Source organism: Cryptotermes secundus, unplaced genomic scaffold, assembly GCF_002891405.2.
Source record: "Cryptotermes secundus unplaced genomic scaffold, Csec_1.0 scaffold462, whole genome shotgun sequence".
Taxonomy (NCBI): domain Eukaryota; kingdom Metazoa; phylum Arthropoda; class Insecta; order Blattodea; family Kalotermitidae; genus Cryptotermes; species Cryptotermes secundus.
In genome coordinates this window covers 565,268-588,946 of record NW_019724744.1, presented here as the reverse complement: position 1 = coordinate 588,946, position 23,679 = coordinate 565,268, and the positions used below count along the sequence as shown (strand labels likewise).

The 23,679-nt window shown below is 38.6% G+C and overlaps 1 protein-coding gene and 1 long non-coding RNA gene across 7 annotated transcripts in view; one reads left to right on the top strand and one right to left on the bottom strand.

Moving 5' to 3' along the window:
* Positions 1-23,679, bottom strand: part of LOC111862793 (U4/U6.U5 tri-snRNP-associated protein 1-like) — a 64,353-nt gene that overhangs the window by 35,055 nt on the left and 5,619 nt on the right. The gene's annotated exons all lie outside the window — the stretch shown is intronic.
* On the top strand, positions 1,200-14,549 carry LOC111862794. Of its 2 annotated transcripts, XR_002842498.2 has the most exons (7): positions 1,200-1,561; positions 1,927-2,041; positions 2,682-2,787; positions 5,032-5,156; positions 5,964-6,055; positions 10,838-10,902; positions 14,121-14,549. It is a non-coding gene; the product is annotated as an uncharacterized LOC111862794 (long non-coding RNA). The 2 variants fall into 2 exon arrangements; XR_002842497.2 differs by having other exon boundaries at positions 1,200-2,041.

Genomic DNA, 23,679 nt, shown 5'->3' with positions numbered 1-23,679 from the left:
GAGTAAGTACAACTTCACCAGTCATTGGTCAGCTCACCACATAGTCAACACGCTTCACCCACACAGTGATTCAACTATTATAGCAAAATGCTAAAATACAATTTCTAATAAGTGTTTGACTGAATGCAAACATGTGTCTGATCATAACAAATTTCTGTACCATGTGGACTTTATCCAAGTGTGTTTTTGCCCATGCTGCTAAGAAATGTTAGGCTAACTGTAGTCATGTATCTGATTGCAGTGCATAAACTTATATATGTATGTACTTGCTGTCTCTGAATGTACAACAGAATTGCTATACCGTTACTCATAGTGTGGCTGTGTGTGATTGAATCTGTTGCCTTTCCAAATGTGCTGTGTTGTTTTCTGATATAGCCCCATACCCTTTTGTCTAGAGCTGGTGGGATACAGACATGTCTTCCAGCCCATCTCATTGGCAACGGTGACTTTCAGAAACTTGAACTCAACTCATTGTGTAAACCTGATTGGCTCTGCGAGGAGATCTGATGTTTTCAAGGATCCAAGCAAAATTCACTCACATCAGCCTGTGGTAACAAGCTTCAGCTTCAGCATTAATCACGGAGAGACAGCACAATGTTACAGGGATACAGAAAAAGCATTAGAATTTAAGAGAATAGCTTCCATGCAGTAGTAAAATAACAAGTAGGGGGATATTTTTAATAGTTATGTGGGCTCATAATTGGATTGGCTCTCTTTGTATATTTCCTACATTTGAATTTGTTTTGTGGGACTATGTATCCTAATATAATGCAGTGATTGAAGTTAGCTCTAGCTAATCGACATAACAACTCTGTGATCTACTGGACAACGGCGAAAGTGCAAAAGCTCGTTAAAACCGAGCGATCCCGAGGAATAATAGAGAATTTGAAGGCAACTAAGCCAACGATGCCGGAATGAATGCCATGAAATGTAAGCTCTGCGTATAGATGGCACATATAACCACTGCAACCTATATCTAAATTGATCCGTGGACAGTTGTAACACCGATCTGTAGGTAATCCTCGGTAGTTGGTATTCCATGGCGGTAGCCATTTTTATAAATGGAGGCAGATTAGAATGATGCTGTTGTACAAGTCGTCTATGATTTTTTTTTTAATTATTATTGCTAGTGGGGTGGGACCAAGTCCGTTGTACTGCAGCCACTTCTGGCCTATTGTACTAGCCCCAGATGGTAGGTGAGGGTGATTGTGGAGCAATTGCGTCTAAATCACGAAACGTTTTCTTCCACTGAGATTGTCGGTTGGAATCCCGCTGGAGGCATGGATGTCTGCATGTATTCTGTGCTTGTGTTGTGTGTATAGGTAGCGGCCTTCTGACCTGACCCTTCCGACCTTCCGACCGGCTGATCCGGTGTCCAAGGAGGCCTACCGACCGCTAAGATACTGAAAAAGCGGCCGATGTCCGCAAGGGCTTTACAGCCGTAGATAGATAGGAGGAATGGAGAGGAAGTTTTTGAGTTAATTAAACCAAATTTCATAAATGTGTGGCGTATGGGATTTCAGTATTAAGTTTTCAAAACGTGTCGACGTAAGATTTTGCAGTAAGTGGACAATTATGGTATGTAGGAGCACGTGTAATGTTAATCATATATGTTCCTGTAGTTTGAAGCTGGCAGTATGTAGAGTATTCGTATTTGTGGGCTGTTTCCGTCCTCAGATACAGGATAAGGTAAGGAATCCTAGCTGGTTGGGCCTCCTTCCCAGGCCACAGTTTAGTTATCCTGTCAGTACCAAGGAAACAATGAGTTTATCGAACAGCAGGGTTTGAAGAAAGTGGGACTGCAGGCAGCGTTCAAAATACCTAGTGAAAAGATCATTTGAAAAGGCATCTGAATAACCAACCTGTAGATGGATTATAATTAATGATCGTGTAAGCGTAGTATAATTGTTACTACTTGTTTGACAGTTCTGGAGAGGCACCTGTGGAGAGACTGTCATTGCAACTGATGTCAGAGCGAGACAAAAACGTAACAGATTCCCTGCCTTTGCTATATGTTCTGTGATGACATCCTGTGTGGGAGGTATGTAACACACGAGATTAATCTGTGCTCTTCTGAGACTGAACATTTTTCATTTAGTAGCCATGTGTGTATTCTAGAGGCCTCAGACACATCTGATTCCAGAGATCTGCTATCCTGATGGAGGTGTTTCTTAGTTTTGCTGAGTGGCAGAATAGTTCCTCAAATTAGGCCCAACCATTTTTCAGTATTCACTGATAACCCACTGTTGAGTGAGTGCTGTAGGGTCAGTCTAGCGGAGGATAGGGTGCAAAGTGTATGAGCAGAACTAGGCAAGGGGCGTGAAGCTAGGAAGTGCAGAAGGCCACACACACATGTCAATGCCAGTCTTCTTCTGTGTTTGGGTATAGCACTCTGTTGAAATGGTAAAGAATACTGAGATTTTGCAAGACTTTGCTGTCACTTGATATTGCAGCAGATGAAATGTTAGGAGCAATCATTGGTGAGGAGCGTATGAGTTCAGTCGGAGAGCAACCAGCAAGTTTGTGCATCACTAAAGTTTAGTGCCTCTTGTAGTTCCAAACTCAGTGTCAGGGGATCATCTTGATTTAGCACACTCGTGGGTTGGTTAACACACCTCATGGTGCACTCAGATTTACAAGTAGAATTTGTAGAGTTTTATCTGTGCTGTCCATGTTGGCAGTCCTGGAATTGGGGCATCAGTGAAGGGTGGCCGTTCCCAGCAATGAAGGATGTCAAGTTTCTGAGTGAGCAGGAGCCACATGGTATCTTCCTCTCTATGGATCCATGTAAGAGGCATAATTCAGTAGTATTTTTTTTTCAACCATTGATTGCATCCTGTTGTGTACCATATACTATTTCTTACTGAAAACCGTCACAACACAACAATCAATAATGCACGTAAGTAGCTCTAGGAGATACGTTTGTTACATGTTTTGGCCATGGTTACCATAATTATTCAGTCAATACCATATACAATCACTAAGTAATTCAATAATAGTTACCAATGGTACATTATTTCCAGGTATCAAATGTTAAATAATAACATACAACATAACAACGGGCCTCCAAACACCACATCAGCCATTGTGTATGTAATACATCCGTATAAGCGTTACATATATTACATTTACAACTGCCAGCTTCCAAATACCATAACATATACAACTTTTAACTATACTTTTGACTATGTAACTTGTTATATAAGACTTAAACTTTTATTGTAATTTATATTTTATGAATTTGATTTGTTTCATTCTGGTCCGTCACACTAACAATTACAAAGACAAAAACAACACCGTCCAGTGTGACTATTTAAGTTTTTTCACTTGAAAACTCATCACCCTTACATGTTTCGATCCCTACAGATCATCCTCAGAGGTCATCAATACTTTTTCCAGAAACTACTATTACAGTAGGTGTTAAATTGTATACATACACATATAATGTCTGAAATACACAATGTACACAATGTTCANAACCTGCATGGTTTATAAATTTTAATCCTAAACAACAAAGTTTTTAAAAAACTTAAAAAAAAAATTTAATACCAGGAAGGCTGCTGTGACTGTGAAAAGTTTAACATTGTGTACATTGTGTATTTCAGACATTATATGTGTATGTATATAATTTAACACCTACTGTAATAGTAGTTTCCGGAAAAAGTATTGATGACCTCTGAGGATGATCCGTAGGGATTGAAACATTTAAGGGTGATCAGTTTTCAAGTGATAAAATTTAAATAGTCACACTGGATGGTGTTGTTTTTGTCTTTGTTATATTTTATATTCACTCATATCATTTTATTCCACTGTATACACTTGGAAGTTTAGCGCTGTATCCTATATTTGATATACAATTCAGTAACGAAAAGTTTAATATATTTGCCTGATGATGGCCTTTTGAAGGCCGAAACATGTAGCAAAAGTATCTCCTAGAGCTACTTACACATATTATTGATTGTTGTGTTGTGCCGGTTTTCAGTAAGAAATAGTACATGGTTTATTAATGTTTCGCCTGATGATGGCTTCATGAGCTGAAGCATGCTGTGACATTGTATGAACAGTAAACTGTGTTATACACAGTGAAATGTCAGTGAATTGTTTGGTAAACTGTTGTGTTTGAAAGGAAAAACAAAACTCATATGTAGCATCTTCCTCTGTCTTCCACTCTTCAGCTGTCTAGCTCACGCAGGGACCTTCCTATACTGAAAGGTTAGCTCATGCAGGGACCTTCCTATACTGAAAGGTGTGTGGGTTCAGCTGCCAGACATACGTACCAGTTTTTGTTAGAATATACAGTGCTCCATTTAGGCAGGTCACGTTCCCTGAGTGTTTCTGAACTTTTTCATTTGTAGACATGCCCCTGCTCAGTGGTAACTTAATCTTGGCCTCAGACTAATGTGTTGTATAGTGTCTTGGGGTTTGCAGCCCAGTGGAGCCCATCACCCAATTCCATCTTCCTGTGTACCTGTCAGATAGACTGCACTAGTGATACGTACGACACACAAAAACTATGACAGCCGCAATAGAGTGCAACGACAGCGTTCTGATCATGAGATAGAACTAAATACTGACGTGCATGGAAGCACAGTGAACAAGTATACAGTGCAGTGGTCTCCCCAAAAGAGGGGAAATTACCTGAAGATGGCCCATATGTGGCCAAAACATGTTGTAAACTAGAACAAATATATGACTAGAGACATTTTAGAAATTAGATAATCACTTTTAATGTATAGAATATGCTCTTAGTGTCCTATTGACATGTAATGATTTTAACAATATCAAGAAGTACTGAAATACTTTTTTAGTGTGAAACATATTCCTAATGTATGTTATATTGCATTATTGGTGGATACTCTGATAATAAGGATGATCATTAAATAGCTTGTGCCACTTGACAGTGAAGCATATCTTGAAAACTAAACCTCACAGGACACATTTTGTACAATATATTTGACGTTCTTGCTTTTGTTTCACTCTGTATAGTGTGTTCAGATTTACAATTTGTAAAGCCCTGCATAATTGTTATAGTATATTGGCAGTTCGAGAGCTGTATCAGTGAAGAAAATCTGTATCAAGTTTGTGGGTGAGCAAGGATTGTGCAGCATCTGCCTCTTCCCTTGTGCAGCGTCTACAAGGAGCCCCCTGTACCACAGGTGTCATGTTACATTCACTCTTCTAGGCCAGCATTTTTTGACCTTGTTCAGTAGATATATTGAAATGTAATTTCACTGCTTGATAAATTTTAACAGTAAGAAACCCAGAAAAGAAGCTGTTGCAAATTTTCAATTGAATACAGGACATAACTGCCTTGCAGCACGTCTTTGTAAGATAGGAATATATAACACAGAAGAATGTGCACTGTGCAACTTTCCAGAACACCTTCTTCATAATCTTAACAAGGAGATGCAACAGAGCAAGAACTTGAGTTCTCTCTATTGGGAAGCAAGAAGCAAAATGGGTTAAATGATCCCAAATGCAGTCATTGGAAATCAACCAGCCAGCCAGCCAGCCAATATCTCGTATAACTCCAGTTCAGTACTATAAGGAAGTAGGCAGGGCAAGGAGGACTCCATAGCCCAAACTCAAGGCAGCTGGATACGTGTAGCAGGACCTTGTATACAGGACAGGTGGTGAATGGGGGAGAGGCTTTCAGGTAGTTAGTATAGCAGCATGTGTTTGGTCTCATATGCAGGGTTGTGACACAGGGTGAGTGATTGGCATGCTTTGTCTAATGGTATGAAATGAGATTCCCATTTAAACTCCTGCTTTCAGGTGGCAGCCCGCATTAGGAGGAGCCACATGTAGGCTTGATTGGTGGCATTCATTAGAACAGGGCATCAGCCAATCAGGAAATAACAGCACTTCCTGTTGTTAATCCTTGCCACTAACGAAAGAAAAATAAAACTCTTGCTGTATTGTATGTACATCCCAATAATTTGTTGTACCATTTTGCATTGCAGGCCAGATCATAGTCTGTGCTGGACGTGTTTGTGTATGGGAGGTTTCTGAGATGTTGCAGCTTCTGATTGCAAGAATTTCACAACAAGCGGAGGTAAACTAAGTTAATTTTGCTTCCACGTTGCGTTACATTACATCACTTTATCATCACATTTGCATTCGGTTTACAGCGTTTCAGTGACATTCAAGCATCAGTATTAAGTAGCAAGCAGGAAATGCTTGCAAATGTATGAATAGTGCTGTCTTTTAAAAGCCAGGGTGCTAGGATTCAAGGCAGGAGCACACTGACACGTGTGCGTGCACACCATTATGTGCACACCTTTTCGGTGGTGTTATAGTCATGAATTGATCATTCTTAGTATAGTATAGTTTAGTACAAAGCAATGTAGTACATCATAGTACAGTTTGTTACAGTTTATTGTGCGTTAGTATAATATGCTATAATAAACTATCTTACCACGTGAAGATTTCAAGTATCCGTAGTCTGCCTTTTGTACACCATAGTACTTGGCTTTAGTTTGTGCACACACTGGAAAAGTTTAACAAGATCAGCATTTACTGGAAGTCACAGGGTGATGGCATTTGAAAGCTGTGTGTCCTCCAGTTTCTGTATTATGATTGCTATGTATCTCTCTCTGGTGTAATGCTCCACCACCATCTGTGAGCCAATTGTACAGAAATTGTGGGAGCTTTAACGTCTAACAACCGTATGAGCCTGCTTGGCCTGTTACAGGGATAGCTTTACCTTATTATGCATCTGTCTCTTGCTTTTTATGTTCGGTGTCCAACTTACACCTGTTGTGCTATTACATGTGTACACTTGGTTGTCAACTTACTATGTATGCGACCTGTGACCAGCTGCACTTACAACCACAAAAAAAAATGAAAAATAAAAGATAATTAAAATGTAAAAGTTTTTAAAAATAAATTATAAAGATGATCAAAAGATTAGAAAGGTTAAAAAATACTGTTAATAAATATATGGCTGACATACGACCAGATCTCCAACCTGTCAGTCAGAATGGAAGTCAGTCGTAAGTTGATGACCAAGTGTATTATGGTTAGTGAAAGGGAGCAACTTTAGTTGGGTTAGAAGAGTGTAGCAGGTGCTGCAGTTCCTTGCGTCATGAGTGTCCTGCAAGCCCTTAATCTTGCTGATTGTGGTGTACTTTAGAAATGCAGGCCCTGCAGTTGGTGATATTTAGGACCCTTTAATTTATTTGAATATTAGTACAAAGTAATAGTGTGCGCAGTAGTGTTTTATAAAAATTGACATGTCACAGTATAGTTGGAACATTTTATTGTCTTGTCTAGCAGACTTTGTGTTTAGTATATTATAGTTCAGTACAGCGTATCGTCATAGTCACCAACTTACTGGCCTGATCTCCTTCACTGTTCCTTCATATACTTATATTTGTTTTCAATTTAACCTTCATCCCTTCTGCCACAACCTTCTCCGCCTATTTGTATTTTACTTTTTCCGCCTGAGTTTTCTGAAAATTTTCTATTGCACTTCACATCTTCCCTCCCTCAACCTACCGTCCTCTACACTCCTAAACTTCTCAGCTCCTCTGTTACCTTCTTTTGTAAATGCTGTCTTCGTGAATTTCCTGAACTGTTTTCAAACCTACCATTTCCTCTCCTCACCCTTTCTAATTTCCTCTCTATGAATATCATTCCTGAACTCCCCCATTCCACCACTTGCTATCTTCATAGCCCTCATTTCTCTTACTATCTCACGTCTCCTTTCTGCTCTTCTTCCATATTGCCTTTTGCTGAATCTCCTTCTTTTCAAGACCCAATCAGTTTCCTTTCTTTAATTACATATCCTTTTTTCCAGTCCCTACTTCACTTTCCCTTCCACTTCCTTTTTTCCCTACCTTTCTTGAATCCTTCATCCTTCCACTTTTGACTTCTCCATACATAATTTTCCTGAACCATTTTTCTTTGCTTCTTCTTCCCTTCCTGACACATCTGTTTCCACCACTTCCTCTACAGGCCCCACCCATTAGAGGAAAAGAAGGGAATTAAGGGAAAGCAGATTTGCAGAAGAGAGTGGAGGGGAGTCTGAAGGTGAGTGGTGTGAGTTGAGATGTTCACAGAAAGGGGGAGGTTAGGAAATGATGCGAGCGGAAGGGGTTTGTAAACGTTAACAGTGAAAGGGGATTGCTAAATTGTTGTAAATGAAGGAAGGAAAATGTGGCCTGTTCAGGAATGTAATGCAAACTGCAGAGGTGTGTATCTGTGCAGAAACATGGTAATTGTACAGTGCTGTAGGAATTCTGTAGTGTCATTTTAAATTTGAATGTGTTTGGTGTTCAGGTTAAATGTTTGTGTATATCCTCAGTTCTTCAGCTGTATTCATACAAGCCCTTTGATCGTGCTGAAGACTGCAGTAGATGACTTGAATGATACAGATGCTCTGTACCAATCTAGTTGATAAGGTAGTAGTCAGACAGACAGGTCTCAGAGAAGATAGGGTCACTTGTGTGTGATATTTCCACTCACAGTCCATTGTTCTTAACCGTAAGTAGATTGAAGAGACAGATGACAGTAACAGATGCAGGCAGTGAACAGTTGACCACCTGCAAAATGGACATATATTTGGCAGTTAGTGGAGTGGTGCATTTATATTCTTATTTTGCAGAGAGGAATGGGAGTTTAGTTTTTTCTTTGTCAGAAGACATTTGAAATCCATCACAGACCTAACAGAGAATATCCAAAGTTATTAAATTTACATCTCTACCCTTGTCACTGGATGTATACATCCACGCTCCCGTATCCCTTCATGGTAAAGTAAAAAAAAATAAAGCTATCCCTGTACCAGGCCGTGAAGGCCCATAGGGTTGTGAGACGAGGGTCCCACACTATCTAGACAATTGGCTCAAAGATGGCGGTAAGGTTGTCAGCCTTACTCGCCGGCCGTGCTTTACTCCCCAGGAAAATTATTTACTTAATTCCTGGTACTCATTTCTGTTAGAGGCTGAGTAAACCCCAGGGCCTAGTGTGGCTGGAAGGATTAGGTCAACTGAAAAAAATCGAATGACCTCATCAGGACTTGAACCCGCGACCTTTGTGGTGCTTAATTAGTTAAGCACAGGGACAACTTTACCTTACCCTACCTTTATCCTTGTCCGTATGCTGCTGAAGCAGTGTGTGAGCTTTGTGGTAGGATTTGTTTTGTATGTGATTCAAATCCTGAGTCCCAATTTATTGTTGCTTTTGGTGCTGTTGTTACATAAGAATACTTTAATTTCAGAAGTTGAATGTTACTCCCTTCCTTACAGATGTAAATACCATATGTTACGGCACTGACAGAGAAAGCAGGAGACGAGTGTACTTGACAAATATTGTTCATCGTACATCTTCGTGTATATATAAATTTGAATTATGTAGACTCTTATTGTAGGTGCAGCTGCAGTTCTGCAGTTGGGTTGTGGTTGAACATGTCTGTTCCCGTCACTGTGACTGAAAGAATTAACAAACTCACAGTATGCTGTGGAATGAAACATATGTCATGTGATGACAGAGTTATAGATGCTGATTTTATGTGCAAAATAATGATTACTCTTAATATTCGTGTTAGAAATTAAGAATTTGAAGTTTGCCATTACGGGATCATATTGGAGGGAGAGGGAAGCTCTCCTTAGAAATGTTATGCAGGTTTATATAATTCGTTATTTGTTAGAAGAAAAGCGTAATATTACAGGTACTTACTAAGCAGCACTTCACAGTATAGATTAGCTTGTATCTGGCGTTGTAGGAGAGTTTATAAGTAGATACAAATTTTGTGGTAAACACTTTTCTGTATTGGTAAATATGAGTTTGGTCATAGTGAACTGTAAGTAATGATGCTTCACTATTTCAGTTACTTTCTTTGCAAATAATTTTGCAGTATGAAAGTTTGTGTTGAATCCCATCAATTCTCCATGCCTTACATAGTCTTTTGAATGGTTTGTAGCCATATTTTATTAATTGTTGAGCAGAATATTAACACTGTTTTTGTAATGATGGAACTGATACATAACTCAAGTTCTTGGGAAGATCAGCATTTTCATTTTATGAGCTGATTGTCCTTGATGTTTGTTATTGTGCTTGAATATTCTTGTTCACTTTGTTTCCGGTTCTTCTAGAACCAATATTTGGTCCCCGCTAATAATCTAGTCTAGATAATTGCATTTTATAAAAGCTGTACTGACAACAGAGTTTGTGAAACAGTGAAAATTACAAATGTGGCTATGGATATCATGGTGTTTTGCCTGTAGTAGCTGAAATGTAGGGGGCAGAATTATATAATTATTGAATGAGAAATTTGGTTGGACAGGAAATTGGAAATGGAAAATTAGCATAAGTTCTTCCATGAAATTTTTGATATATAAGTAGTGCAGGATTGCATGGCTTGCATTTGTAAGGGAATGTAAATTAATTTCCCATTTTTAAGGAGCTGAAGTCTTTACTTTAATATATTTTTACAGTGTTCTAATATGGAGAGATCTTTGAACAAAATTTACTGAGTGTATGGGTATTATTAGTATCTTTCCTTTAGGCTAGTATGTGTACCAGCAGTTACTTGATCTGTATTGACAAACTTGGCAAAAGTCTCACACATTTACCATTGCACTGTATTTTTCAATCTTGATGCAAAAACTGAACCTGAGAGTACCAGCAAACATGTTTGTGTGTGTGTTTAGGGGGGGAGTGCCAAGTATTATCATGCAGGAATGTTATGTAACCATAAATTTTTTGTGTCATTGCAAGCCACATAGAAGTTTTACATTTTGTTGAAATTAAAAGTGGATCAAGTTTGAAACCGTACATACAGATTCGCATGCAAATCAGAACCTGTTTTTTAATGCTATTCATGTAATTGTTTCAGGCCTGCGACTCACCAGCATGAGACCTCAAGTGACTCGTCTGCCATAAGAGGAAGAAGTTGTTGCTGTAAGTCATAACGAGCAAGTTACAGCATTTCTCTGATGTCCATTTTGCTGTCCTATCATCCATGCATGACAGGAAGATACTGTTACAGTATTACAGGAAGAAATGTCAGTTTGATGTGTGTGACCATGTCAGACTGATACTTATTTGTCCAACAAACTGCCTCTCTTGCTTTACTGTTTGCATGTAGGAGGGTAACACATATGCATGATATCATCTGACTTTGTGTCTTGCTTTGATGCCGTCAGTGTTCAACATTGGTTACTATTCACTTGCTTTTCTTTATTGACACTACATGTTTCGGCCCAGCCAGCCATCTTCAGGTGTACAGGTTAGATTGCAGAATCTGCTGCTCACTGTAATGCTGATTGTTTCTGTTATGTGGAGGCCTCTGATTGCATCTGGTTATGTGGGTTAGTCATCTGTTTTTTTATTTAATTGTCCTTGAGCCGCTGGTGTTTGCTTCATGGTTTTGTTTGGCTGGGGCGGGAATTTGTTGTGTTGATGGCCGACCACAGCACAACAAATATGCCCAGCTCAAGGACACCTAAACAAAAAATGGATGGTTAACCCACATAACCAGATGCAATCCAAGGCCTCTACATAACAGAAACAGAACAGCATTACAGTGAGCAGCAGGTTCCTTGATCACAACAGCCTGTACACCTGAAGATGGTCAGTTAGGCCGAAGCGTGTAGTGACGACAAAGAGAAAACTGAGATAATGTTAACTGACATTGCACGCAGACGGCATCAAAGCAAAACGCAAAGTCAGATCTAAGCAGTGCAACAGGATGCTGCAATGTAACATTATGCCTGGTATCAGTTTTTATGTAAAATTCATTCATGGTCTTCTGGCTTATGACATGGTTACCAAAGTTTTATGCTGGTGTGTTGAAGCCAGGGGCAGTGTGTTCGCTGGTAACCATCTACCAGGCAACACAGTGTCATAACTTAGGAGACCAGAATAAGATTTTCACCAATGTGAAAGATTAAAATCTGATTCTGTGTAAACTTGTTTGTATATTCAAATCTGGTGGATACTGTAAGGAAGTAATCACTAAACCACAGTAGTTCTGTCGTTCCTTGGAAAGAACTTGAGAGGTAAAGCTATCCCTATACCAGGCCATGAAGGCCCCTAGAGTTGTGAGACGGCGAGGCTCCCACATTTTTTCTAGGCAGTCAGCTCACAAATGGCAGGAAGGTTGTCAGCCTTCCGTCCCGGCCCCCCCCTTTACCCCCCCTCCCATGAAGATTGCTGGTACTCATTTCTGTTAGAGGCCAATTACAGACACTGCACAGTGTAGATAAAAGTAATTGCATATGCACAAACACAACATAAAGTCAAAGACTAATGAAATGTAAGCACTGGAGCAAAGACACATTAATGCAATTAATGTAATTAATTGTTCAATTCAATTCATGTTTATTTACATGCAAACTTAATAGCACAGAGGCCAATTACAAAGTTAGCATGAGTACCTAGAAATACACTAAAATAATTAAAGAACAAAATATGACACTCTGTACAAGGGCAGTAAATTAATAATAATTACAAGAAACACTATAAAGTTAGCATTGACAGGAGAAAAAAATTGAATATGTAAATTTCCGATGGTTATGCCATCTTGTGTAGTAATAATAATAATAATAATAATAATAATAATAATAATAATTCAATTCGTGTTTATTTGTGTGCAAGCTTAGCAGCACAGGGGCCAATTACAAAGTTGGCATGAGTACACAGAAATACACAAAATAGCTAAAAAAACAAAATACAAATAAGACAGTCTGTATAATGGCAATGAATTAATAATAATTCCAAGAAAAATTAAAGTTAGCATTAACAGGTGAAAAAATAAAATAAGTACATTTTGAATGGTTATGCTGTTATGTGTCGCAAAAGGACAGTACCCATACATACACACACACACATAGAAGTTAATAGTAATAACAATAACCCAATTAATTCTTACTTATTTGTGTGGCAGCTCAACATCTTAATAATAATGATAATAATAATAATTCAATTCATGTTTATTTACATGCAAATTTAACAGCACAGAGGCCAGTTAAAAGGTTAGCACAAGTACATAGAAATACACAAAAATAATTAAAAAACAAAATACAAAATTTGAGAGGCTATATAATGGCAATAAATTGATAATCATTCCAAGAAAAATTAAAGTTAACAGGAGAGAAAAATAAAACAAGATCAATACACAGGTCGCGCCACTGCTCTAGCGGTTAGTCGCTGGCTTCCTACGGTGGAGGCCTGGGTTCGAGCAAGGGTCTGGTCAAGTGGGATTTGTGGTGGACAAAGTGGAGGTGCGGTGGGTTTTCTCTAGTACTTCGGTTTCCCCTGCCAATCTCCATTCCACCAAATTCTCCATCAACATAATCACCCGGGGCAGGCTACAATAGGCCAATCAGTGGCCGCTGTGCCGAGTGGACCCAGTTGGACTCCACCCCCCACTAAGCGAATTTAATTTAAATTTTACATACACACACACGTAATAGTAGGATTATTATCAAATATTATTAACAATTTTAGGTTCAATGTGATTGACAGAAACTGTTCCGATTGCAAATATGTCGAAATCCTTACCTGCTGTGTTGGCAGCATAGGCACATCGAGCAGAAGGACAGTGTTTATTAGAGGGACAAACACCAAACAATGAGAAGTCTGTAAGATTGCTGGGAGGAACATGAAGGCTAACATTTTCCAAAAGAGAAGTGCAGGATTTAAGATTAAAGGCCTGAACAAAAAAAAGTGCATCAAGGTGATGTCTCCATTTATGTAAAGAATGTAGACTTAATTTCTCTAAAGCATCAGTATAAGTATATGGAATATGAGGAAAAAAACGATAAAAACAGACAGACACAAACTTCTTGCTGGATGTGCTCAAGCTTATTGGCATCAGTCGAGGTGATGGAGTTCCAAACTTCCGAGGCATATTCCCACTTGGACCTGACTAAAGTAAAGTATAGTACATACAGACACTCCAGGGAAGGAAATCTGTAGGTAATGGAGCGAATAAGGCCTAAAAGCTTTATGCATTCAGAAAATATGTTGTTAACATGTTTGTGAAAATGTAGCTTTGACTCAAAGAAATTATCCAGGTCAGTAGTACTGCTAGTGCATGTAATGATAGCATGACAAAGCTGATATTCATAGCTGTGACAGAACTGTGTCTATATTCCCATTGTTGTATGTTGCAGTTCTCGCAGGCAGCACGCATTTTGATGGAGTGTGATATGGGAGTTCCATAATGAAACCTGTCTAAAGCATTATATCAGCTTCCACTTTGGTTGGTCTAAATCACTTTCATGTATGTCTTACAGAAGTGTTAGAAGTTACAAACGTTTGGTAAAGTTTTTGTGTATGTGTAAAATGGACTCTTTATGCTTGCACATTACCTCTCTTTTGCTAGTTTCTTCGAATAAAGTACAGCCAATGATATCTCTTTCCCAAAACTCGTCCTGTAAACTGTGGCTCTCATATTTGCATACAGTATCATCATCTGACAATTTGGATTAATTGACAGTAATTGTTGTCTTCTTAGATGTGAGGCCATGTAGACTGGTAGAATGTTACCACCACTTTGGAGGAACATGTAAGTGATAACACCCTGAAGATGGAGGCCTCACATTCCTCAGAAACGTTGGTAACATCTACCAGACTACATGATGTCACATCCCAGAAGACTGAAATCTTCGTGGTTACAGCCATATTCATGTGGAAGATCTTAGCTGAAGACTTGTTCACTTAGAGAGTATACATTGTAATTGCACATACAGGGAATACACAGTCATGAGTAGATAACAGTTGGTTTTGATTTCACATGGGAGTTAGTTGTAGGAATTGAGAACTGAGAGTTGCGTGTTCTGCTTTTGTCGATACTTCTGAATTGCATGGCGACAGTGAGGAGGCTATGGCTGGTACTTGGAATGAAGAGTATAGCGTTCTGAGTTGTAGCAACGTGTAGTTCGGAGAGAGCCCCAAGTTTTGGAGGTGACATATTCATCCTAAACATTGGGCCATCTCCAAACTGCATGTTGCTACAATGCAGGACCCTGAACTCAGAATGTCTATGTAAGATACATAAGTTGCTTTTCTGATTGCAGAGGTAATTGTAAGTATAAATTGGGTAGGAACTGCTGCAGCTTTGGGGGTTGGTGGGGAGATGTTAAGGGATTTTTCTAATTGGTACAGTTAGAAATTTCTTCTCAGCTAATTCCTCAATAATCTGACAAGCCATAGTGAACAGTTTAAGGTTTATATTGATGTAGAATTCTGTAATACAAGTTTATGGAAGTATGACTGCCCTAATTTGGCTATGGTAAAGACAGACGGGTTGCAGCATAGTGAAAGCAATCTGAATCACTTCATTGAATTGTAACATAATCCATAGAATGTTTGACAGTTTGGGACTTACACTGTTGCAAGATATTTTGCAGTCATTGTATCCAAAAATTATATACGCTGAAGCAAATATGAAAATTCTGATGTATGTGAGGCTGTTCGGATCCTTCTGGGTGGGATATTTGTAATTTATTGTAATAAATACTCTTCAGAGCCGATTCTGTCTTTGCTTCATGTTTTAGGAAAACCTGTTACGTGTACACCCTAAGGATGTCTGTACAGATACAGATGACACATATAAGAGGAAATAAGAATTTTAGGCAGATTGTCAATGATTTTAATTGATAGATCCATACAGGTCAGTCGAGTCCTCTGATGCAGGAGAGACTGATCTGCTACGAGCCTTGCATTGTCACAGGAGAATACAGATCAATATGGGCAGAACATTAATGTCCTGAACAGAGTTTGAGGTCACCTGAGACTGTATGCATCTATGACAATGTAGCCAACTAGTTCAGCCTTCATCCTCGCCGATACATATTTCTGCTTTACAGCATGCTGTCAGGCAGGACTGGAGTTGAATGACCCCAACTGAGTGCTGATGGCTGTAATACAACCAATAAAGAAATAAAAACAAAGTTGTCCCTCTGCTTAGTGCAGCACTGCACTCAGAATATGTACAGGGTGCAAATTAAATTAAGTGTATGAGAACATACAAAACAACTTCTGCCAGAAGATTCACACTGTAAATACAGTTAACAAATAATTTTAAAATATTTAAGAATTTTAATGTGTTGGATGAATAACATCAGAAAAATAATTGGATTGCGACTAAATTCTGGAAATTCTTGTCCTTTTTTAAAGCCTATCTTGTATATTTCAGAACACCAAAATATTAAAATTCAGTAGCATGTTGAAAGAATACATGTTGGTTNACCAACAGGTTATATTTTAGCGTCCTGTTGCACTGATTCACCTTTCTCTTTACTACATGTTTCGGCACTAATGTGCCACCTTCAGGTGTGGTTTTATTTACGTCAAACCACTGCACTGTATGCCATCATGTGACCTTTATAAAATGATTAAAATGTATATGTGTCATGTATAATAATAAAGTTTATATGTTAAAACTTTTCAAGATTTATCATCTATACGTTGCACTTCAAATTTCGCAAGTTATGTCAATCCTCTCCTATGGGAGTGTTCTTCCTATATTCTTGTGTATATTATGTCCTTTCCTTGTGACTGTGTGCATTGTATACATATAGATGATAAATCTTGAAAAGTTTTAACATATAAACTTTATTATTATACATGACACATATACATTTTAATCATTTTATAAAGGTCACATGATGGCATACAGTGCAGTGGTTTGACGTAAATAAAACCACACCTGAAGGTGGCACATTAGTGCCGAAACATGTAGTAAAGAGAAAGGTGAATCAGTGCAACAGGACGCTAAAATATAACCTGTTGGTTGTGTTTATGGAGGTAAGTAAAAATGCTCTCACTTCGACACATAAAAAGCTGCAGTCGCATTCCCTGTGGACATGAACATGGAACCTTCAGAAGGTAAGTTCGCTGCCCTGTCCCTGAGACCCACACATCTACAAGTTCAATTTGCCATTAAAATTACATGTGCAGTGAATTTACAGATATCCTCAGAGCCTCATTGTTTGAAGTCCACTTTATGATGAGAATAAATCACTACAAGACCAGTCTTGTTACACGACTTAATATGAATGGTTTGTATAAAGCTCAAGACTGAATGTACCAGACTGTTTAACATGTAATGAATACAGCAGTCATGACAAGCGTTAGCTCAGTGTTAATGCTTGTATGCATGAGAACATGGGTTCAAGTCCATGTGGATGGGAATAGAATAAAGTAACCAATCATCATGAAGGGTTGGAGCCAAGCTAATATGCATGAAATTAATACTTGTTGCGCAATTTTCAGGTACAGTAGGAAATGCAAACAAAACTGTACTTTTTGGTTCCAGTAACCTCCAACAACCCTCAAGAGCACAGCACTGCTGCAGCCCCAAGCTTTCAGCCTGGGATTCAATAGTTCGGCTGCAGATGTAGCTGTATTTCTGAAGAAGGGGATGCATCAAGGGTCAGAGCCAAGTTAATATACATGAATCTAGTGCTAATTGCAAGAAATGTAAACAAACCCCTGAACTGTCTGAACTTGTAACCTCCAAAATACCTTCAAGAGTACATTTATAGCTACAGGATTACTGAGGAGTGTTGCGGCTGAACGTTTATGTGTTAGACAGGATATGAGGATAAACCCTGTTTCCTTGATTCACCACCTGTGCAAGCCAAGTGGTCAATCCTCGTTCAGTAAACTCTTTTAATTGATGCTGAAATGTCTGCTCTGGGGAAGATCATTTATTCTATATGTCTCCTGTGAGGCATCAGCTGACTGGTTGACGACAACCACCTAAATTCCAGGTGTAAAGCACCATTTCCTTGTGCAGCATCCCTTCCTTGTTCAATCATGACGTTTCATACTGTACTTGGTATGGGGTCCAAAGCTTGCCTTCAGTGTAAAGTGGATGAGAACTGACCAATTGGCTTGCAAAAATGGCTAATTGAAGAAACGAAGTTCATCCTCATACCCTGTCTTGGAGATAAATGTTCAACTGTGGCAGTGATGTTTAATCCTCATCAGAAAGTTCACAGCTTTGGCTTGAAATGTGCTCTTGAAGGTTTTAGAGGCTATAAGATCAAAATAATCAGTAACATATATACATTTCTTGTATCTTCAAAATATTTGCATTTAGCACTACATTCATGTATTTGAACCTAGACTTGGCCCCTGACCATTGATGCTTACAGGCTATTGTAACCCATTTTTTTCTGAAATAAGGCAACATCTGCGGGCATATGCACAGAGCTGCAGCAACTCTTGTGTTCTTGAATGTCGTTGAAGGTTATTACATCACAAAATTACGGGTTTTGTTTACATTTCCAGCTATACCTATAAATAATGAACTAAGCCCAGAATTCATGTGGACTCATGTGTCCCCGCCCCTTAATGTTGGTTGGTTACTCAGTCTACGTCATTGGGGGGAGGGGGGTTGGATGATAACACCTCTGACCTCCCCCGAAGGCGTGGTTTGGCTTACTGTTCCCACTGAAGTGGCCCTGCCCCTTAATCCTGATTGGCTATTCAGTCTCACCAAAAGTCCTGCAAAGGAAAGTAACGGGGTGCATCGGAAAGTACCGGGGTGCAACGGAAAGTACCAGGGTTTTGTTTACATTTCTTGCTGTATGCACAAAATGTGGTAAAATACTGTCTTGCTCCGGGTTTCCAGAAAAACCTTCGGGTTTTCACAAAAACCAATCAGGTTTTCAGAAAAACCGTCCGGGTTTTCCAAGTAACCGGGTATGTTTACATTTCTTGCTGTATGCACAAAATGTGCTCAAATACGGCCTTGCTCCGGGTTTTCAGAAAAACCTTCCAGGTTTTCCAAATAACCGAAGACCATTAAAACGAAAAAGTACCGGGATTTTTAAATTTGCGATCAATACTGTGCACCTGAGGTCGTTCAAGATACCAGGTTTTCCTCATAACCGAAGGCCATCAAACCAAAAGTATCGGGTTTTCCTGCTAACCGAAGATAATTAAAATGTAAAGTACCGGGTGTTTTTAAATTTAATTCCTGATTGCAGAAATTTTGCTCGGCTTCATCCACAGCTTGTATAGTGTGGTGAAATATGAAAAAAAAATTCTATTGATGGGGGTGGGATATTGTGGGTGGTAAAGTGGTGGATCTTGAAGACTTTACTCATTACCCATAGAAAACTGCCGTCATCCTTATTAGTAGCAACACCAGCAGTAGTAGTAGCAGCAGCCGCAGCATTATTGCAAAATACTCGTTCGTATGTCACGTTTCCTTTCTGTTCATATTTGTAACTGACTTACCTGTAGGAATATTTTAATGATACATCAGTCATGGATCAATAGGTTCAGGGAGGGGAGCATACACAGAGAGCTATGTGATCTCATAACCCTGTTTTAAAGGAAAAAAAGTTGTGACACAAGCTGATAAAATATTCTTGGGCTATCAGCCGTGTCTGATGATAGGGAGAGATGGTTTGTGTGACATCTGTGATACTTAACCAACTGACATGGCTGAGAGCCAGAGCAGATTTCATCCGCTGTAGCTGCCATGGAAGCTTCAGCTCTTACGTTTAACGTGAGGTATACACTGTAGTTAAAAAGGTAAAGCAGGGTAATTTTATTTCAGATGTACACAGTATTTGTTACATGCCACAGGAAATTGAAAATGTGACTAGCCATACATGGACAGATAGCGTACAGCATTTTTTTAATGTTATAAAAAACTGGCACTTTTAATATAATATTACTGTTAAGAGAGAGAAGTTATGGCTGCCATAGGAATTCTGTGTTAGTGATGTGATACAACGGCAAGTGAGCTATGTACGCAGGACACCACTGGAGGTTAAGCAACAAATATTTAAATATGGATTGCAATTAACATTATAAAATTTTGCAATGTGGGATATTTCATTGGGAAGTGTATCTGTCCCCTCCTGGTGACAGGGCTTGTACAAGGGCATGCTGAAAGTAATGGCTCCTGATTTCTCTTCCATAACAGCAATTTCATTGAAACAGAAATGGCTACCTTCTTTGAACTTTGTTCCCTATTTCATACAATTACTTCTCAAAAAACCACTTCTGCAGTCCAGCCACAGCTGACATATTTCATGTACAGGTATTCATCAATTAATGCATTAGTTATATTCCCAAAAGGAGTCACAGGGGGTGCAATGACATAAATGACATCAGGCAGGCCGAACTTTCTCTTCTCCCCTTGCATTCCTCCTCCACATCTGCACAGCATCCTAATCCCCCCTTCTTCTGACCTCTCTTGATGGGCCAGCAATTACTTCATACTAAAGCAAGTGTTACAGGTCTAAATTAACTGACTGCATTAAAATGAAACATGTTCCCAACTTGCATGTACCAAGGAGTACCTGTACTTCTGTAAGACTGGCAGGACACAACTACATTTTCACCACTGTCTTATGGAGGCATTACTTGTCAGCATACCCTTGCAGGATGAATGTTGCTAATACCAAAGCCCACCAGTGGACACATCATGATCCACAGTCTTATACCCAGTTTCGTCAAGATCTGGTTTGATATCTTCCTTCCATCACTTTTGTTTTGCCAAGTGGATGCATTCCAGCATGTGCCAACAAAAATATTGTATGTATTTGTGTTCAATTATTTATTGGAGTCCGGCGTAACACAACAACATAACGGTCAAGGTTAAAATTACACAGCTATATGTTTCGACCTTTTAAAGCCATCATCAGGCAAAACACATGATTACTATATTCAGACAGAATTAGTAATCATGTGTTTTGCCTGATGATGGTTTTAAAAAGCTGAAACATGTAGCTAGGTAATTTTAACCTCAACCGTTATGTCGTTGTGTTATGCCGGACTCCAATAAAGAATTGTATACAATAACACAACAGGATGCATGGAAATGAAAAGTATTTGTGTTCCCCCATCTCAGCTACAAGTCCTTGATCTAACTTTCCTGACAAACTGGAAAGCTGTATAATCATCAAGTTCCTTGGTGGGGACGTTGTGTGCTGTAACACTGTGTTGTAGTCTGGCAGGCGGATACCAGTGTACTGGTGAAACACACCACGCTGCAGTCTGATAGGTGGATACTAACGTTTTGGTGGAATGTGTGCCTCCATCTTTAGGATGACTCCAGATATCAGACATTTAGATTGCGTAGGTACAGATGTTTGAAGTCACATTATGAAATCAGTTCATCCACAAGCAGCAGTTTCATTTGGCTGATGATACGGGATATGATACTGTGTACGCTGGTAGAAGTTTAATGACATTTCAGAGGAACACAATGCCTTCAGCTTCAATTTTCCATCCTGAAGATGGAGGAAGTATATTTGCCTGCAGTGTTGCTTAAAACAAATTACATTTCAGAAGACTTGTCCTCAATAATATTGCGGATGTGACAGAATGCATGTAGTAGAAGTCTATCCTTACGAAGGTGACAGTACATTCCTCCAAAATGCTGGCGGACTCCTACCCACCTACACAGCGTCACTTCCAACTTCGTCATGATCACTACCATGAATATCTCAAATCTTGCACGAAATACTGGTGCTTGTAGATGACTGTACTTCCATTTATGAACAAGAAATACTGACACACTACAACCATACAGTAATTGTGCTGTACTGATTAAACTGACCTGTGATCAGTGCAGATGAATTACATTACACAATAAAATCAATTCTCAGAGCGTTGTTTGAACAAGTCTTCATCACAGTAGTGAGTCTGTTAAGAAATCTGTACAAATTAATAAGAAATGGCAAGTCTACCATTGCAACCATTTCAAGCTATCGGCCTGATACTTCAGTGGCCCTGCCTGGGCTCCAACTGCACACGGCCACCTCAAGTTTACAGTGAAACTTTGAGTGCATACAAACATATCATGAAATTTAAGCATTTTTATATCATTTTTCCTAAAGATGATATACATTTAAATACTACACCAAGCAAAACTATTTTATTGTTATCTTTCTCAACAGGATACTGACCAATAAAGAAACAAAATCTTCAGTTTCTATTGATAGGTGTGCCATACCTTTTGTTTGAAAACCATTTTCTGAAAAATTAATTACCTATGGTAAGGACGGATAGTAATGACCATCAATTACCATAAGCAGACTGCTCTGAGTGAGAATGTTACAAACTAAAATCAACTCCACACATAATTCCAACCTTGCAAGTAACTGCACTAACTGAAACATATTCTGCATGCACCTAATGGAGTAGGTGTACATGCTTTAAATTATAATTCCTATTTCATGAAGAATTATACAAATGTAACAACTTTTGTAATAATGTGATTTCAAGTTAATTTCTATTAACAAAGACTAAAACATATTGAAACTGTCTTAAATAATTAGGTGGCTGGAATATATGTGACTGAGGTTGTCAGCTTACAGTTATGCATTACTGATATCAAGAAAAATGCAAGTTTGGGAACACCTGTAGTCTGTCCCTGTACCTACTTAAGTGAAGATTAGTAGCACATCAGGATTACAATTCAGACTTCAGATAATGTTCAGCATCGACTGATATATTCATTTTGGGTTCAAATCATTATCACCACCTCCAAGAAGATGCCTTAAGATCAGTTTTACACAGTTTCATGACCTGACATTATTGGCCAAGTCTCTGTGTCTTTCGAGTTTTTGTATACCTACAGAAGACACTTCATCATCTGCATGTGGAGTAAACACAGGACTTTTATAAACACATGTAAGATTTGTAACCACTGTCCAGTGCGACTGATAAAAGTTGTTTTTAATTTTTCATCCTTTACATGTTTCAGTCAAAACGACCATCTTCAGAAGGATATTATCAACACGTATGGAAACTACTGTTACATGTCATACATATATATGTTATATCATTTAACTTATTAAGATGTACAGTGTTTTGTTAAAACATCTAAAATTATTAAAAAAGTGTAAGGACAAGAAACCAAATTGGTTCTAGTTTAAAACAAATACTGAACATTATTTTGTAAACAGACTAACTGTAATAATTTTTAGATGTTTTAACAAATCAATGTACATCTTAATTAGTTAAAATACATAACATATATATTGTTTATTGTTATTAAAATGTATGTTATTATATGTATGACATGTAACAGTAGTTTCCATACGTGTGGATAATATCCTTCTGAAGATGGTTTTGACCGAAACATGTAAAGGATGAAAAATTAAAAACAACTTTTATCAATCACACTTCACAGTGGTTAAAAACCTTGTATACATTTACTAGTGCGACGGACCAGGATGACCCAAGTTACTTTTATAACCCATTACAAATGTTTCAGTGATATATCAGTGGAGCTTTACAATGATTTGCAGTACTCTGTACATCTTCTGATTCTGTTGCTTGTATAATTTTACAGCTTTTCATACTGGCCTACACCTGAACAAGGGCTTCCTTCTTCCCTTGGAGGATACAATTTTGCTACTGCAATCAAGAAAGGCCAAATATAATTACTTCATGTCTGATTTAGCTTAGAGGCTGTTCATCTGCCTCAAGTCCTATAAGCAAGTAACTAATCACTAGAAATTGTACTTTTCAGCTTACAGGTGCCAACAGGTTACCTAAGGAAGCAGGAGAACCACTGTACTCATCTGAATGAGACATCAACTCTGTGGTCTTCCTTCCGGCACACATAGGCACTGTCGGCAGCTGCAAGCTGTGTCTTATTTAAAAATAGAGACGATATTCCAGACAGTAAGAAACAATAAAAACATAAGTCCACGCCAAAGTTGAGAGTTGGTGCCAGCATATTTCATG